Below are 18,866 nucleotides of genomic sequence, written 5' to 3'. Positions count from 1 at the left end.
AGCTAGGCAAATACAATTAAATTGAGAAAGAATTAATTAGGGGGATCCCAACACTCGCTATACTAATTCAATCGACTAAGAAAGAATCAAGTGGGATTAAATTTTTCATCTCTCTTATGAATATTTCGCTACATTAACTCAGTCACTCTCACAATTCTCCCTTATTTATTACGTAGTAATAGTATTTGAGCATTTCTACTTTGAGCAATTTACTTTATATTAAAAAATTATATATATGACAAGGGGAATATGTAATCATTATTATTTTGGTGCATACGGGGAAAATTATGCTGCACAGTAGGTTACAAATGACACAAGCAAGATAAATGCAAGAAAACGATCAAAATGGTCCTTAATGTATGGGGCTTGAATATTTTTGGTTCTTTATATATATTATCTTACTAAAATAGTCCTTAATGTATATAAAAATATGATCATTTTGATCTTTAACTCTAAAACTAACTATACAAAGTGATATTTTTTGGTAAACTTAACTGTGGTCCCACAAAATTGCCACATGACAAACCCCTTCTGCCTCAATCTTCTCTCTTCTGCTGCAACTTTCAATTGATTTATTCTTCTCTCCATTACCTCTTTCTTTTTCTTTTCTAAACCAAATTTTACCAAAAAAATAAATAAATTGACACACAAAAATCTCTTCAAATTTCAAAGAATATTTTAAGATTCTATTTTCCACCTTTATCCATTACGTTTTTGCCCTTTAATGTCAACAACGGAATAAAAAAATAATACATAAAAAAGTTATTAATCTTAAAAATGACAAAATTAGAAAAAAGATATATTCTTCTCATAGATCTCTTCAACAAGAGAGAATACTTGTTTTAAACTTGAAAAGACTTTACTTATGGAGATCTCGTAAAAGAGAAATGGAGTGTTTTATCTAATTTCCTTAGTTCATATTTATTTTAATGGATTGTTTTTTTTTTTTAAATGGGAGTTGCTGGGGATTATTATTTCAGAGGGGAACTAACAAATGAGTGTAGTGTGTATATAATTTTTTTTTACAAGAATATGACAAGTGGGTGAATTGAAAATGGAGCATGACCTCTACTGATGGTGAACAAAAGAAGACCAAAATAGTCATCTGTTAAGTTTAACAGAAATTTTTACTTCTATGATTAGTTTTAGGTTAAACACCAAAATAATCATATTTTTCTATACATTAAGGACTATTTCAATAACATGATGTATATAGAGGACTAAAAATCTCCAATCCTTATATATGAAGGACCATTTTGGTTGTTTTCTCAGATAAATTGCATAAGACAAGCATCGTGCGACGAGCTCAACCTAGAAGGTGGCCCCTTCCTATCTTGGGGGCGGACCTACGTGGATGCCTGGGGTTCATTCAAACCCTAATTTTCTGTTTGTGTAGATATATTGTAACATTCGGCAATTTAAAATAACTATGAAGAGGCTTAAAAATCGAAAATAGTCATTTTTGGAAGAAAAATTCAAAATCTGGAAATTTGGCTAAGTGTGGGAAATCAATGAGTTTTGTCCAACCAGTCATAACTCCTAGCTCAGGATGAGTTAGGAGTAGTTCCAGTTATGATTGTGAAGCTTGTGGAATGACCTTTCCAACGCCACCGAGTTTGCTCAATTCCAAGTTCGTATGAGCGAGTTATGCCCTTTGAAAGTTGGGCAGTTGGCAGGGAATTCGTCCGAAAATTTTAAGGGCATTTTGGTCTTTTCCCTAGCCATTTCTTTTGGGATTATATTGTGGTGTTAGGCTGATCTTTGTATCATTTTGTCTCATTTTAAAAGAGAAAGAGTTAGGGCTCTTGAGTGAAGAAGAGAAGAAGAAAGAGAAGAAGGAGAAGAAGAAGAGAAGAAAAAGGAGATCAACAAGTTTCCGTCAAAGATCGTCATGGATATCGTCGGGGGTGATTCCTATCAAGGTATGTGAGTCCTTAGTATGGTTTGATCCTTTCCCCCACACCCCAAACTCATCATTATTGAGAAAAATTGGATATGTTGTTGAAGTTGTTGGGTTGTGTTGTTGATGTTGTTGAAGTTATTGTTGGTTGTGGGACATGATTTGGTTGTGTTTTTAAGTTGAATCTAGTGTATGTTAAGGGTTTTTAGGATCCTTAGTGTTTGGGGGTTGAAACCATTGAAGGTAAGGGAGGTTTAGAGTTGGAAAAGGAAGGAGAAAAGTCAAGTTTTCGGGGAAAAGGGTTGGGGCGTCGTGCCAGCCAACGCGTCCCAAAAGGGAATCTGAGGTCCAGCCCTTGGGGCGCCGCCCCTACCAGAGCCCTAACCAAACCTCTCTGAAGTTGGAGGTCTGGCGCTCCGCGCCTCTCAGAGCGCCAAGAGCGCCAAGCTTTCTCATTCCTTCCCCACTTTCTCATGCATGTTCCTAGGTATTATACCTATGATTTCTAGTTGTTTCCAACACTCTAAGGTACGTTTAGACATCCCGAATTCATCCATAAACTTGTGATCATATACCTTGAATCCATAGTTCAATTCAAGGCAAGTTAGGATCGAAGTTAAGGGAAGTTAGAGTCAAGTCAAGCAAGGTTTAAAAGTAAGTTCAAGCAAGTTTTTAAAGTTATTCAAGAGTCTTTATTGAATGTTTTAACTTATTTTAAGGCTCAAGTTTCAAGTCAAGTTAAGTCAAGAGTAGAAAGTTAAGTCAAGAGTTTCAAGTTGAGTAAAAAGTTTAAAGTTGAGTTCATTCTCAAAGTTATTAGGGAACTATGTATTCTCAAAGAAGTTTTAAAGAAATGTTTTTACATTTAAACAAGGTTGGAAACTGAGATTTCCAAAGAGCCTTCGAGCTAGTTTTTGAGTACTTATCTCAATCAGCAGGAAAAACATATGTTTTAAAATCATAAGAGCCAGTACATTTTTGGGAGTAGTATCGAGCACCGAATTGGGGGAGCGTTCAAAGAACCCACAGCCCCCATAAAACCATGTTAGCCACCATAGGTAGAAAAGGATCATACTTTTTAGATGAATCCTTTTCCAGATAGACTAGTAGATCCATTAGGCAGTTCAGGTCTTATACCTTTGGCCGGGTATAAAATGCTCTGGCAGCGTAAGGTCAATCGTTGTATCATCACTATAGCTCTTATGCGATGGTTGTCGGTTAAAGAAACTCCCACAATAGTTATTATATTTTCATACACAGAAATTATTGTATTTCTATATACATCTCAGGCTTATTGTATCTTTGTATACACAAAGAGTTTATAGCATGTTTTAAACAGTCTTTCTTTATATCGCACTTGTTTTAAATTGCCTTATATTGAAAGAAGTCGGTCAGGTTGAGTTGAGTTGAGCAAGGTAAGCTTTTCAGTTTCTTCCAGATTTCCTTCTAGCCTATGTTGCTTAGTTTTCCCGATCGCATACTCGTACATTCCATGTACTGATGCCAGTTGGCCTGCATCTTATTATGATGCAAATACGGGTACCCAGGATCAGCATCCAGCGCGTCGTTGATCCAGCTGAGCGCTCCAGTGTCAGTGGTGAGCCTCCTTGCATTCCGGAGGACTCAAGTATTTTGTGTTCTTAGTTTTGTTCTATTAGGATGTTGCGGGGTCTGTCCCAACATCCATCTCAGTATTTAAAGACTTCATAGACAGTCAGTCAGTTAGTTTTGAGTCTCTTATTTATGTATATATGTAAATATTTTATTTTGAGACTCGAGTTGCCGTTTTGGCCAGATTTTATCAGTTGGGTTGTTTTTAACCTTCCATTGCATTGAGTTATGCTGTTGAGTTAAGTTTCCGCTGAGTTAAGAAAGTCAGGCCAAGGGTTCGATTGGGGCCAGCAATTGTCTCCGCGTGCCGGTCCCGCCCAGGGTGTAGGCTCGGGGAGTGACATATATTAATTTTGAACTCTCTCACAAATAAGAAGCAAAGTGTGACATAGTGGTAGATCTCTTTAAAAATTGACCCTGTTTTTTTTATTAGGGTCCCATTTAAGGCTAAAAATCACTTTTCATCTTCTCAAATCCCTAAATCACTTCATTAGTTCTTCCTCCAAAACTCAAGAGCCAAATATTAAATCAATTTTGAGGTCTCTTATAACAGAACTAACTTTTTGTGATCACTACTTTTTTGTTGGCTTATTCGCACATTTATACTTTTATTATTTTTCGAACCCACTAAATGAAAATTTTAGATCAACCATTGTTTCTATTACAATCAGGTGTTTCGAACTTAAGATCTTCATTATGAAAGTCCCAAATTAAACCATTAGAGTCACCCCGAATGATTTTTACTTTTACATTTAAACATGTAAAATTAGGATTATTTATCATTAATTATTTTTTGATAGAAAAAAACTATATATGAATATACTCCCTCTGTCCAACAATAGTTGTCCACTATTGACTTGGTACACCCCTTAAGAAACAATAAATAATAGGTGTAAAATTATTGTTTTATCATTTGACTTTATTAAATTTAATGCTCTGAGAAATGTGTTAGATGATAAATAATATTATTTAATAGCAAGGGTAAAATAAACCCAAAAGATAAATTATCTCTTAATTTTCTAAATTGAACAAATATTGTTGAACAACTATTTTTAATATAGTGGACAATTATTATTGAACGGAAAAATACTAATTTCGTTCAAATTAATGATTGAGACATATAATATAGGTAATGCCAACTATTTAATATGCTTACATTAATAGATCTAGCTGTTGTCAAAGGTCTTTTTAGATTGGTAATTACTCCTTCCGTCCTTTTTTATACGACATTTCTTTCTATAAATAGTTGGTTCATAATATTGTTATTTCATAAAATTAATGTATAAATTATCATATTGTTCCTTTTTTTTTTTTATCCTTGTAGGTTATTAGCCTTGAAAATATATATTTGACCAACTTAGAAAAGCCAAGTAAATGATTCATGTTCATTGGTTAAATTAATTAATCAAAATAAATTAATTCATATTCATTGATTGAAAAAAAATTAAATAAGGATAGAAGGGTAAAGTTACATCATTTTTTAATGCAAGTGCAAAGTAAAAATGTGATATATAAAAAAAGACGGAGGAAGTAATATGTTAGTGTAGCAATGAAAAAATAATAAATGAGATTTTGAGAACCCATTAAACCAGAAAAGACAAATTATACTTGCACATCAGAGCAGAATAAAAATATAGCAAATATATAGAGAGAGAATATTAACTTGACCCTTAAATCATATCAATTATATAAAGTTAGCGTAACATGCTCCAAATTATTAAACTAATTAAAGGAGTTATCTCCTTGACGTTTTGTGAAACACTTAGATATTTTTGGATTCTCCCTACCTCATAAAGGAAATATAGCTCTTGTTTTTGCCTAGATTTTTCTTTTCCTTTTTCAAAAAGGAGATTCAATACATATGTCAAGCAAACATGGAAGAGAAGAAATCTGACCTCCACATTACAATACTACGAGAAAAATGCAAGTTGAAGTGTTTTAGCATAGATTTTAATATTGAAATTTGAAAATTTGAGTTTTTAAAATTGTGTTTGGATATACATTTTACTTCTGAATGAAAATTTCGAGAATTCAGAATTAATCTGAGCCGGTTTTGGAAATTTGAAAACCAAAATTTCAAAAATTAATTAATTTTTTAATTAAATAAAAATTTAAAGATAAATTTACAAACCGTCCCGATAATATAGTTGTTTAATTTGTTGTCCAAAGCCCACAAGACAACAGGAATATATTGTCTGCTGCAGATGGAATCTTTAGCACGAAATCAGCCCCTTTGTCCAAATCCCATCATTTACTACTGTAATACTTCCTTTCTTACTAATTACTTGTCCACTTTTAAATTGACAAATCTATTAAGAAAGCAATTAATGACATAGTAAATTTACCATTTTACCCCTATTAATTATGAAGTGGATGAAAAGTTCTGTATTTTTCAAAGTAATTAGTCATTTAATTGAAGGTATAATAGGTAAAAAAAATTATCCTTTCTTGATTTGTCAAAATGGACAAGTAATTAAGAATAACTGTAAAAGGAAAAGTGGACAAGTAATTAAGAACACAGAGCAATATTTTTTGTGTTATTTTCGGATCTTAAACAAATATTTCTAGTCTAGTAGTAAAAGACATAAAATTAGAAAATAAATTTATAAAAGGCTAGCTACCAAACTAATCACATCCTTTTTTGCATCATATAACTTAAAATTAGAGACAACTGTAGGTAGTTTAAACCTTAAACTAAAAATTGAGTTCATTTAAGTTTTAACAAAACATTAAGGGCTCATTAATTAGTTGGGGAATACGAAAGTTATTCGAGATTAATTATTTTAGGATTGTTATCTCATTTAATGTATGGGATAAAAATAACATTACAATTTCGGAATAACTAATTTCGAGATAAATTATACTGTAATTTCATCTCAATCGAACATAAAATAATCTTATTCTAAAGTTAATTCTAAAATTAATTATCTCTTATCTCTCGTACCAAATACGTAATCGTTATCCTTGTGAAATGATCACACACTCAAAACAGTAGAGGCACATGATGTAGGATTATACGCACAGATTAATATGGAAAAGAGCAAAAAAGGAAGCATTTTACTGTACAACACATTGAAAAGTAGCTATGAGAAATTTTATTAAGCGTGTTCAAAATTTAATATACATATATAAAAAATAATTTTTGACATATATACTTTATATAGTTTTCTATACATATATTATACTCTCTCCGTCCCATTTTATATGTCACATTTTTACTTTGCACTTACATTAAAAAATGATGTAACTTTACCCTTCTACCCTTATTTAATGTTTTCTTAAGTCAACTTTATTAATAAATGACAAGATTAATTAACTATTCTATCAAGAGTATAATAGGCAAAATATGGTAATTTATGCATAAATTTTATAAAATGACAAGTATTGTGGTCCTGCTATTTATAGAAAGGAATGACATATAAAATGGGACTGAGGGAGTAATTTTTTGATGAAGGGTGTCCGACTAGCCACCATAGTAGAGGTTCCAAACTGGACGGTACACAACTTGGTTTTGAAAGATATGACACTAAAAGTTGTAGAGATAGTCATCTTTCATATCGAGCCATTGAAGCAGCTCGTCGTGCTATAATCGGACACTTTTATCGTGCTATGAGCGGACAATTCCGAAGAAATGGTAAGATATAGGTAAGAGTTCTCACAGATATTCCTATAACCGGGAAACCTACAGAAGTAGGAAGAGGAAAAAGTGTTGGGTATATAACAAGAGTTAATGGGAAATGGAGGGAAGATGAAAAGAGAGAGGAACTTGAAAAGTCCTCTTAAGTAAAAAGACATTTCTCCCTCATCAGTGGTGGAAAGAAAAATAGAAGAGCTTAAATAGAGAAACACTTCAATTAATTGTTAAAATGGTTGGAAAGAGGGACCCCCATCGCGCCGTCGTCGTCGCTCGCTCGGCTTCGACTTCGAAAAATGATCGAGAGAGAGATTATTTTTTAGAAACAGCCATGACTGTTTGAAAGGTTGCAAACTTTCATTAATGGTCGTGTTGATTCAAAAAGGTTGCAACCTTTCGGAATCAGTTCCTCTTGGCTATAAATACCAGTTATTCTTCAGAATTTTTTACTTACAAAAAATTATGGTTTCTTCTTCTTCTTCTTCTGCACAAATATTTTTCGTGTACTCTACTGCCATTGAGTGGCTTGCTGACACTAACATTTTGGGTATTAATACACTGGTGATTGAGATCATTCTATCCTGGGAGGACATATTCCAAATCAAACCTCGGATACTATAGGGGAATAATTTTCTTAAGGGGGCACTGTGCATTCAGTGGGCTTAATCTTTTTCCGTTCTATCTTTTACAGATTCTGATATGTTTTACAAATTTTAGTTTTTGTGAATTAATTTCTGCTCTTCTGTTCTTACTGGTTCATTAAACTTTGGTAACTCTATGTTTCTGCAAAGTTTGTTGAAATCAATAATTCTGTTTTAAACACAGTTTGGTAACAATGTTAAGGAAATTTTTTTTTAATCTATGTTTCTGATGGAGACAAAAACCTTCGTGGTTTTATACTCCTGTTAAGTTTGCAATTTAAATTATTGTTTACTGAGTCATTTGCATCAATTTATGTTTGTTACAGATTCTGAAATGACAAATGATAATGTAACAGTGGTTGTTGTTGCACCAACCCGAACTGTTGTACCACCAACAGAGAAATTGGAAAAATTCTTTAGTGTGAATTTCAAAGGATGGCAGCAATAGGTATTTTTCTGGCTTATCACTCTTGGTTTGCAGAAATTTAACAATGAAGTAACTTCGGTGCCTGCTGTGATATGCCAGACAGGGAAAAATTCATGATTATTGAAACATGAAAACATGCAGACTTCCTATGTAAGGGATACATTTTGAGTGCTTTAGAGGATGACGTATATAATGTCTATAGTGCAATGACAACTTCGAAAGAATTGTGGGATGCACTTGAGAAGAAATATAAGACAGAAGATGGATGGTTGAAAAAGTTTGTGGTTGCAAAGTTTTTAGACTATAAAATGTCAGATAGTAAAACAGTTGGATTACAAGTGCAGGAACTTCAACCTATTTTCCATGATCTGATTGCTGAGGATATAGTAGTAAATGAAGCTTTTCAAGTGGCTATAATGATCGAGAAGTTACCTTCTTCGTGGAACGACTTCAAGAATTATCTAAAGCACAAACGTAAGGAAATGAAGCTTGAAGATCTTGTGATTTGACTCGAGATTGAGGAAGATAACAAGATCGTCAAAGAGAAGTCTCGTAAGAGTTCGACAATAATTAGAGTTAATATTATTGAACAAGCTCCTACTAAAGGCAAGAAGAGAAAGAAGTCCAACAGACAGAAGTCAGAATAGGCCAAGAAGAAATTCAAGGGCAACTGTTACAACCGTGGTAAGGCTGGTCACAAGTCTTCTGACTGTCGTGCTCCAAGAAAGGACAAAGACAAAGACAAAGACAAAGGGAAATGTCAAGCAAGCATCGTGGAAGAGATGGAAGATGCAGATGACATCTGTGCAATGATCTCGGAGTGCAACTTAGTTGGAAATCCTAAGGAGTGGTTTCTCGACTCAGGTGCCACTCGACATATTTGCTTTGCGAAAAAAGTTTTGCAACGTACACTCTTGCTGAGTTCGATGAAGATTTGTTCATGGGGAACACAACAACAACAAGGATTGCAGGAACTGGAAAAGTTATGTTGAAGATGACATCTGGCAATGTGTTGACTCTGAACAACGTTCTGCACGTTCCTACTATTAGGAAGAATTTAGTTTCTGCTGCACTGCTCATTAAGAACGGGTTTCAGTGTGTCCTAGTTAGAGACAAAACTGTGATAAGTAAGAATGAGATGTTCTTAGGAAAGGGCTACCTCACTGAAGGTCTCTTTAAACTGAATGTAACGGTTTTTGACAGTATTAATAAGAATTCTGCTTCTGTTTACTTGTTGGAGTCAAATGATTTATGGCATGCCCGTTTGGGACATTTAATTACAAAGCCTTGCGAAAATTAATTATTTTACAAGTATTGCCTGATTTCTAATGCGATAAATCGAAATGCAAAATTTGTGTGGAAAGTAAGTTTGTTAAACATCCTTACAAGTCTGTTGATAGAAATTCAAAACCTTTAGACTTCATTCACACAAATATATGCGATATGAAGTCGACACCATCTCATGGTAGGAAAATGTATTTTATAACTTTTATTGACGATTGCACTCGATTTTGTTATGTATACTTGCTTAATAGTAAGGATGAAACAATTGATGCATTTAAGCAATACAAAAATGAAGTGGAAAATCAACTGAATCTAAAGATAAAAATGATTCGGAGTGATAAGGGTGGAGAATACGAATCTTCTTTTGCTGAAATAAGTTTGGAATATGGCATTAGTCATCAAACTACTGCACTCTATACACCACAGTCAAATGGTTTGGTTGAACGGAAGAACAGAACATTAAAAGAAATGATGAATGTCTTGATAATAAGTTCTGGTTCACCAAGAAATCTATGGGGGAAATCCATCCTTACAGCTAACAAGATACTAAATAGGGTACCCCGTAGCAAAACGCAATCGATTCCATATGAGTTATGGAAAGGAAGGAAATCCAACTTGAAATATTTCAAAGTGTGGGGGTGTCTAGCCAAAGTAGAGGTTCTTTTACCCAAGAGGGTGAAAATTGGACCCAAAATAGTAGATTGTGTATTTATTGAATATGTTGTGAACAGTAAGGCCTATCGGTTTTTGGTTTACAAATTTGATAATCTTGAAATTCATGTGAATACGGTAATGGAGTCAAATAACACTGAGTTCTTTGAACACATTTATTCGTATAAAATTGAATGTGAGTCGACAAGTGAAAGACCTAAACGACCACATGAAGAATCAATGGAAAATACACTACCTAATGAGGATTCTAGGCGTAGTAATCGCCAACGGAAATCCACTTCTTTCAGACCAGATTTTGTGGCATTCTTGTTGAAAATGAGCCTCCAACATTTAAAGCAGTTATGTCTTCATCTGAGTCAATCTATTGGAAAGAAGCAGTCAATAGTGAGATCGAATCAATTTTAATTAATCACACTTGGAAATTGGTTGATCTTCTTCCAGGAAATAAACCTTTAGGATCAAAGTGGATCTTTAAAAGGAAAATGACAGCTGATGGAACTATTGACAAATATAAGGCTAGATTTATAATGAAAGGATACACACAAAAGAAAGGTCTGGACTACTTTGATACATACTCTCCAGTAACAAGGATAACATCAATTAAGATGTTAATAGCACTAGCGACAGTGCATGATCTTAAAATTCACCAAATGGATATAAAGACGGCCTTCTTAAATGGAGAGTTGGAGGAAGAAATTTACATGGAACAACCTGAAGGGTTTGTGGTTCCTGGTAAAGAAGAGAAAGTGTGCAGACTTGTGAAGTCGCTTTATGGGTTCAAGCAAACACCCAAACAATGGCACGCTAAATTTGACCAAACAATGTTGGCAAATGGATTCAAGATTAATGAATGTGATAAGTGTGTTTACATTAAAAACGTTATGAATCATAAAGTCATTGTTTGTATGTATGTTGATGACATGTTAATAATGAGTAAAGATATTGACGATATCAATGCTATTAAGCGCATGCTGTCCAACAAGTTCGATATGAAGGACTTAGGAGTTGCTGATTTGATCTCAGGGATTAGGATTCTCAAAACTCCTCAGGGACTAGCATTATCTCAATCTCATTATATTGAAAGAGTATTGGATAAGTTCAAGTACTTAAATTTCAATGTTATCAAAACTCCAATTGATTTAAGCTTTACATTTCAAAAGAATGTAGGTGAAATGTCACGACCCAAGCCTAGGGCCTAGACGTGATCGGCGAATGGGAAACCCGAAAGAACCCCAAACAAGCCTCATAGCGTATCATTACACATCCTTGGTCGCGGAAGCAATTAAAATGACCATAAGCGATAAGCATAATCAAGGGGGAAATCAGGACTAAGGGAGCAAGAGAAAAAAAAAGGAATGATACATAAATACAATAAATGAGTCAAGCTCAAGCACAATACACAACTTGTCCAACACTACCTCTAAACATGGGTACTTAGCGGGGGCCAAGCCAAACTACCGGGCTCACCCTCATTGTCAAAACATAACAAAAAAAGGAAAAGTCTTATAATAGCAAAAGATCATAAGCAACGTCCCCGCAATGGAGGACTCACCAATAACCTCGATAGAAAATCGTATTAGCCACGCGGAGGAGGATGGTCAAGCGGTGCTCCGGTCCCTACATGGTGACATCATGTAGGCATAGAGTATGCATTAGTACGTTTGAATGTGTACTAAGTATATGGGATGAAATGCAATGCTACAATAGATGGACATCATAGGAAAAATGCATAATCATACCCGACAGATAGCATATTAATGAAATGATATGTATAATGACGGTTACATAAAAATCATATTTAGTGGAACGTAGTACATGTGTGGCGAGTGACCATCAATATAGTATTTCCAAGGCCTACCACCCCCTTGGAGAGGCGAAAGAGGTACAAACCCCTTAATGTGGTTACCGGGCCTACCACCCCCCGAGCTAGGGACCAAGGTACAAACCCCACGATGTGGTTATACGGGCCTACTACCCCCCGTACTAGGCAACTAAGGTACTAACCCCTCGATACGATTACCCGGGCCTACAACCCCCCGAGTTAGGCTTGGTCGACTCACAACACTTATATAGAGAAAATCATATACATGTATCCATTTCATCATCATTTCAATGATTATATGACCATCCGACTCATAGGACGTACATTGGACCTTCCATTTCCTAAGAATTCTATAAGTGGGCATTTTATCAAACACATGGTGGGCTATTGTTAATGTAAATAAAATCATGTATTTCAAGAGTACTAAGTCCAACCAATTTTAAAATCCATATAAATCAGCCCACCAACAACATACATATATATAAATCAACCTTCATAATTTGATCATGAAAGCATGAAAACCATAAACATCACATAATAATTCCATTTCATGATAATATGCAAAATAGACCATAATAGGGTGTGTAGTAGTAATTCCATACTTCAAGAGTTCATAAATAACCATAAGGACCCATAAACTTGAAGTAAAAATAGAGGATAAATGGTTGGACTTGTGGAAAGGAAGGTTTCCACAATCAAACCCACATACCTCAACTTTGGAGAATCCTTGATGAAGATTGGAATGGAGAATTGAAGCTTGAGATTGAGTCTTGAATCCGGAATTAGAGCTTGAGATGTTTGAATTTGGTTGAAGATCTTGGTGGAATTTTGGAGAGGGCTTAGAGAGTGTTTTTGAGTGTTTTGACGTTAAAAAAAAAATATGATTAAGTATGGGACATATCCCCTTTTTATAAAAAAAACGCCCAACACTTAGCCTAAAAAATGAGGCTTTTAAAAAAAATAGCTTACTGGAAATTGCAAATCTGCACAGACAGATTTTACGAAAATGGTCATAACTCTCTCATCCTAACTCGGAATGAGGTGAAACCAAGTGCGTTGGAAAGCTAACTCAAAGGGCTTTAATTTAATAGGTAGTGGTCCTTCCAGTTCCTTGTGTGCTAAGAGATATGACTCTTTAAAGTTGACCCTCCAAATTGCATTTTTTGCGATTTTGGAATTTTGATACGGTTGCACTAAAATTTGGGTTAGACCTATTTCCCACTCAATTTGACCCCCTGAATAATAATATGAAGTCAAATTTCCAAAATCATGTACGGATTTTGAGATATATGGAAATTACAATTATAGGTGTTTCCGTAGCACATTTTCGGACAATTTTTGGGGTCGTTTCAATATCTCTCCCTTGGGAACATTCGTCCCCGAATGTTAAAGAAACGTACATGAGGGATGCAAACATGGCAATATCAGCCCACATAAGGATGCAACAATGCACTTACACCTTATTTCAAAAACCTCAACATAGTTGTAAGACCACAATGAACTTGTCAACTTAAACATATATGTATGCAATGACATGGGGGCTGAACTTAAGACCTGAGATTTTATAAAGGGCTTAGATCAATACCTTAGACTTGAGTGGAGTGGAAAAGATAAGGATATCGCCTTTGCATGTCCGCTTCGGCCTCCCAAGTAGCACTTTCAACTTGTTGATTTCTCCAAAGGACTTTAACGGAAGCCACATCTTTGTTTCTTAACCTCTTCACTTGTCTATCTAAAATCTGGACCGGAACCTCTTCATAGGTCAAATTATCTTCAACAACACCCATAACATCAAGAGACACAATGGCATTCGGATCACCCACACACTTCCTCAACATAGACACATGAAATATCGGATAAACCAAATCCATTTCGCTAGGCAATTCCAACTAATAAGCTACCTTGCCAATTCTCCTCATCACCTTATAAGGACCCACGTATCTTGGGCTCAACTTGCCCTTCTTACCAAAACGAACCACACCCTTCATGGGTGACACCTTCAAATAGACCCAATCACCAACTTGGAATTCAAGAGCCCTTCTCCTCACATCGGCATAGGACTTTTGGCGACTTTGGGCCGTCTTCAACCTTTCTCTAATCATCCTAACCTTCTCAAGAGCCTCCATAACTAGATCTGGTCCTAACAAGGCCACCTCACCAACCTCAAACCACCCAACCGGTGATCTACAACGCCTCCCATAGAGAGCCTCAAAAGGAGCCATACCGATGCTAGAATGATAGCTATTGTTATAGGCAAACTCAATCAATGGAAGATGATCATCCCAACTACCCTTAAGCTCCAATACACAAGCCCTAAGCATATCCTCAAGTGTTTGGATAGTCCTTTCTGCTTGTCCATCCGTTTGTGGGTGAAAGGCCATAGTAAGCTTAACTCTCGTACCTAGACCCCTTTGAAAGGACTTCCAAACGTGTGAAGTAAATTGAGTACCACAGTCCGATATGATGGATAGAGGAATCCCATGCAACCTTACCAAGTCATGAATATATAACCTTGCATAATCTTCCACCCCATATGTTGTCTTTACCGGTAGAAAATGTGCCGATTTTGTCATCCTATCAACCACCACCCAAATAGAATCAAAACCTTTTCTAGTCTTGGGTAAACCAACTACAAAATCCATATTAATTTCTTCCCACTTCAGAGTAGGAATCTCTATGTCTTGGGTTAGACCACCCGCCCTTTGATGTTCGGCCTTGACTTGTTGACAACTATGACAACCGGAGACGAATTTAACAATGTCCTTCTTCATGCCTCCCCACCAATACACATCCCTCAAATCTCTATACATTTTGGTGGAACCGGGGTGAATGGAGTAGGAAGAATTATGAGCCTCATCAAGAATTTTCTCCTTCAAATCATCAACACAACAAGGCACACACAACCTACCTTGGTACCTAAGGGCACCATCTCCCCCTTGGGAGAAAACTTCCACCTTGCCCTCTTTCACCAAGGCCTTCAATTCTAACAAGGAAGAGTCAAGATCTTGTTTTGCTATCACCTCATCAACCAAGGAAGACCTAGCACCATCAACAACGACCATACCATCATTACCAACCTCTTCCAACCTAACCCCAACCTAGCCAACCGATGCACCTCCCTAGCCATTTCCCTATCACTAATATCAACATGAGCTAGGCTACCGATAGACACCCTACTCAAAGCATCCGCCGCCACATTAGCTTTACCGGGATGATAATGCACACTCATATCATAATCTTTAAGAAATTCTAGCCACCTTCTTTGTCTCAAGTTGAGGTCTTTTTGGGTGAAGACATATTGGAGGCTCTTATGATCGGTGAACACATCAACATGTACCCCATACAAGTAATGACGCCAAATCTTTAAAGCAAACACCACCGCGGCTAATTCAAGGTCATGCGTAGGATAGTTCTTTTCATGCACTTTGAGTTGTCTAGACGCATAGGCTATCACCTTACCATTTTGCATTAGGACACAACCCAAGCCAACTCTAGAAGCATCACAATACACAACGAATCCCTCAAGCCCATCCGGTAGTGACAATATAGGAGCGGACACAAGTTTATCTTTCAAGGTTTGAAAACTCCTTTCACACTCGTCGGTCCACTCAAACTTAGCCTTCTTTTGTGTCAACTTAGTCATGGAAGAAGCAATAGAAGAAAACCCATTCACAAATCTCCGATAGTAACCCGCTAAGCCCAAGAAGCTCCTAATATCCGACGGGGTCAATGGCCTAGGCCAATTTCTAATCACATCGGTCTTCTTAGGATCTACCTTAATACCATCCCCCGACACCACATGACCTAGGAAGGCAACCTCCCTCAACCAAAATTCACACTTTTCATACTTGGCATACAACTTCTCCTCTCTCAATCTTTGCAACACAACCCTCAAGTGACCCATATGTTCTTCCTCGCTATGCGAATAGATTAAAATATCATCAATGAAGACCACAACAAAGGAATCAAGGTAGGGTTTAAAGACCCTATTCATTAGGTCCATGAAGATAGCCGGTGCATTGGTCAACCCAAAGGACATGACCACAAATTCATAATGCCCATACCTAGTCCGGAAGGCTGTCTTGGGAATGTCACACTCCCTCACCTTCACTTGATGATACCCGGACCGAAGATCAATCTTAGAGAAGTGGCTAGCCCCTTGCAATTGGTCGAACAAGTCATCAATCCTAGGAAGAGGATATTTATTCTTGACGGTGACCCTATTGAGTTGCCGGTAATCAATACACATCCTAAGGGACCCATCTTTCTTCTTCACAAACAACACCGGTGCACCCCATGGTGATTGGCTAGGCCTAATAAAACCCTTCTCCAACAAGTCCTTCAATTGTTCCTTCAACTCCTTTAACTCCGCCGGGGCCATACGGTAAGGGGGAATAGAAATGGGTTGAGTATCGGGGAGGAGGTCTATGCCAAAATCTATTTCCCTTTCGGGAGGAACACCGGGAAGGTCATTAGGAAAGACATCAAGGAATTCATTTACGATCGGAACCGACTCTATAGGAAGGGTTTTGGACTCCACATCCCTAACCCTCACAAGGTGATAGAGACACCCCTTAGAGATCAACTTACGGGCTTTAATGCAAGAGATGAACCTACCCTTGACTACCACATTTTGGCTTTTCCACTCAAGAATGGGTTCACTTGGGAATTGGAACTTGACCCTACGGGTTCTACAATCAATGGAAGCATAGTATGCATGCAACCAATCCATCCCAAGAACAACATCAAAATCGACCATGTTCAACTCAACAAGATCACAAGGCAATATTTTATGCAAGATGCAAATAGGACAATTTCTATAGACCTTCCTAGCAATAACATATGCACCAATAGGAGTAGACACCTTATATGACTCACGCAACAAGTCAGGCTCAACATGAAACTTTTTGGCAACAAAGGGGGTGACAAAAGAAAGAGAGGCACCCGGATCAATTAATGCATATACATCAAAGTCAAAGATTTTCAACATACCGGTAACGACGTCGGGGACTTCATCGACCCCTTGCCTCTTATGCAAAGCATAAAATCGATTGTGCCTTGGGGCACCATCTTGTCGGCCCCCTCTCCCCAAAGGAACCGCATTGGCACATTGTGGACGGACCTCCTTACCCTTGTTGCGATTTCGAGGACAATCTATTGTCTTGTGCCCCATTTCTCCACAGCTGTAGCAAGCACCGGTACTTCTCAAGCACGGGCCACCATGGCCCTTACCATACTTCGGACATACATCAATAGGACTCATACCACCAACACCTTGGGCCCTTGGAACATCATTGGCAAACCCCTTATGGGGCGCATGAGAAGACCCTTGGCCTTGATGAAACCGGCCTCCCCTTCGACTTTGGAACTTGCCCTCAAAACGGGCCCTCTTGGCCTCATGACCCATCCTCTTCCTCAACTTCTCCTTCTCTATTTGTTCGGCATAGACCATCAAGCGGGACAAATCCATGTCACTAATCAACATTGCGGACCGGCATTCTTCACTCACTAGGTCGGACACACCCATCACGAATTTGTTCATTCTAGATCGAAAGTCGGCAACCAAGTGTGGAGCATATCTTGAAAGTTGGTTAAACTTGATGGCATACTCCCTCACACTCATAGACGCTTGTTTTAAATTCATGAACTCCACCAATTTGGCTTCCCTACGTTCAAGAAGAAAGAATCGATTAAGAAAAACCGTTTTGAACTCTTCCCAAGGCACCACATAGTTTGCCTCTTTCTCTTCCTTCCATTGGTTGTATCATATTTGGGCCACCCCTTTTAGTTGGTAGGCCGCCAACTCCGCCTTATCTTCTGACCTCATGCCCATGATAGCTAATATCTTGTGGACTTCATCAATGAACTCTTGAGGGTCTTCATCTAGCTTAGACCCACAAAATTCCGGGGGATTCATCCGCATGAAGTCTCTTACCCGAGATGCCGGGGTAGGAGCCTGAGGGGCTTGGGCCCCGTGGTTGGCTTAATTAGCCATAGCTTGTGCAAATAAAGTAAAGGCATCCCGAAGATCCCCATTGGTTGGTTATTCCTCGAATGCGCGGGCTCGTCTTCCTCTTGTATTAGGCATGATCTAGCATAGAAAAGAACAACAGTTAGGGAAGAACTTAATTCAACTCTACAGCACGACTTAGAACATGGAGAAGGGAAACATTTCCTAAAACGTCTCATAGTCTCCTACTCATAGTTGTGGTGCACAACACAACCATGAATCAGACTCTAATCAACGCGGTGTGTTGGACTCCGAGGATATATCAACCTAGTGCTCTGATACCAAGTTTGTCACGACCCAAGCCTAGGGCCTAGACGTGACCGGCGAATGGGGAACCCGAAGGAACCCCAAACAAGCCTCATAGCGTATCATTACACATCCTTGGTCGCAGAAGCAATTAAAATGACCATAAGCGATAAGCATAATCAAGGGGGAAATCAGGACTAAGGGAGCAAGAGAAAAAAAAAGGAATGATACATAAATACAATAAATGAGTCAAGCTCAAGCACAATACACAACTTGTCCAACACCACCTCTAAACATGGGTACTTAGCGGGGGCCAAGACAAACTACCGGGCTCACCCTCATAATCAAAACATAACAAAAAAAGGAAAAGTCTTATACATAGCAAAAGATCATAAGCAACGTCCCCGAAATGGAGGACTCACCAATAACCTCGATAGAAAATTGTATTAGCCACGCGGAGGAGGATGGTCAAGCGGTGCTCCGGTCCCTACATGGTGACATCATGTAGGCATAGAGTATGCATTAGTACGTTTGAATGTGTACTAAGTATATAGGATGCAATGCAATGCAACAATAGATGGACATCATAGGAAAAATGCATAATCATACCCGATAGATA

Source organism: Solanum stenotomum, chromosome 8 (genome assembly GCF_019186545.1).
Source record: "Solanum stenotomum isolate F172 chromosome 8, ASM1918654v1, whole genome shotgun sequence".
NCBI classification, from domain to species: domain Eukaryota; kingdom Viridiplantae; phylum Streptophyta; class Magnoliopsida; order Solanales; family Solanaceae; genus Solanum; species Solanum stenotomum.
Note: the sequence above shows the minus strand (reverse complement) of the source record.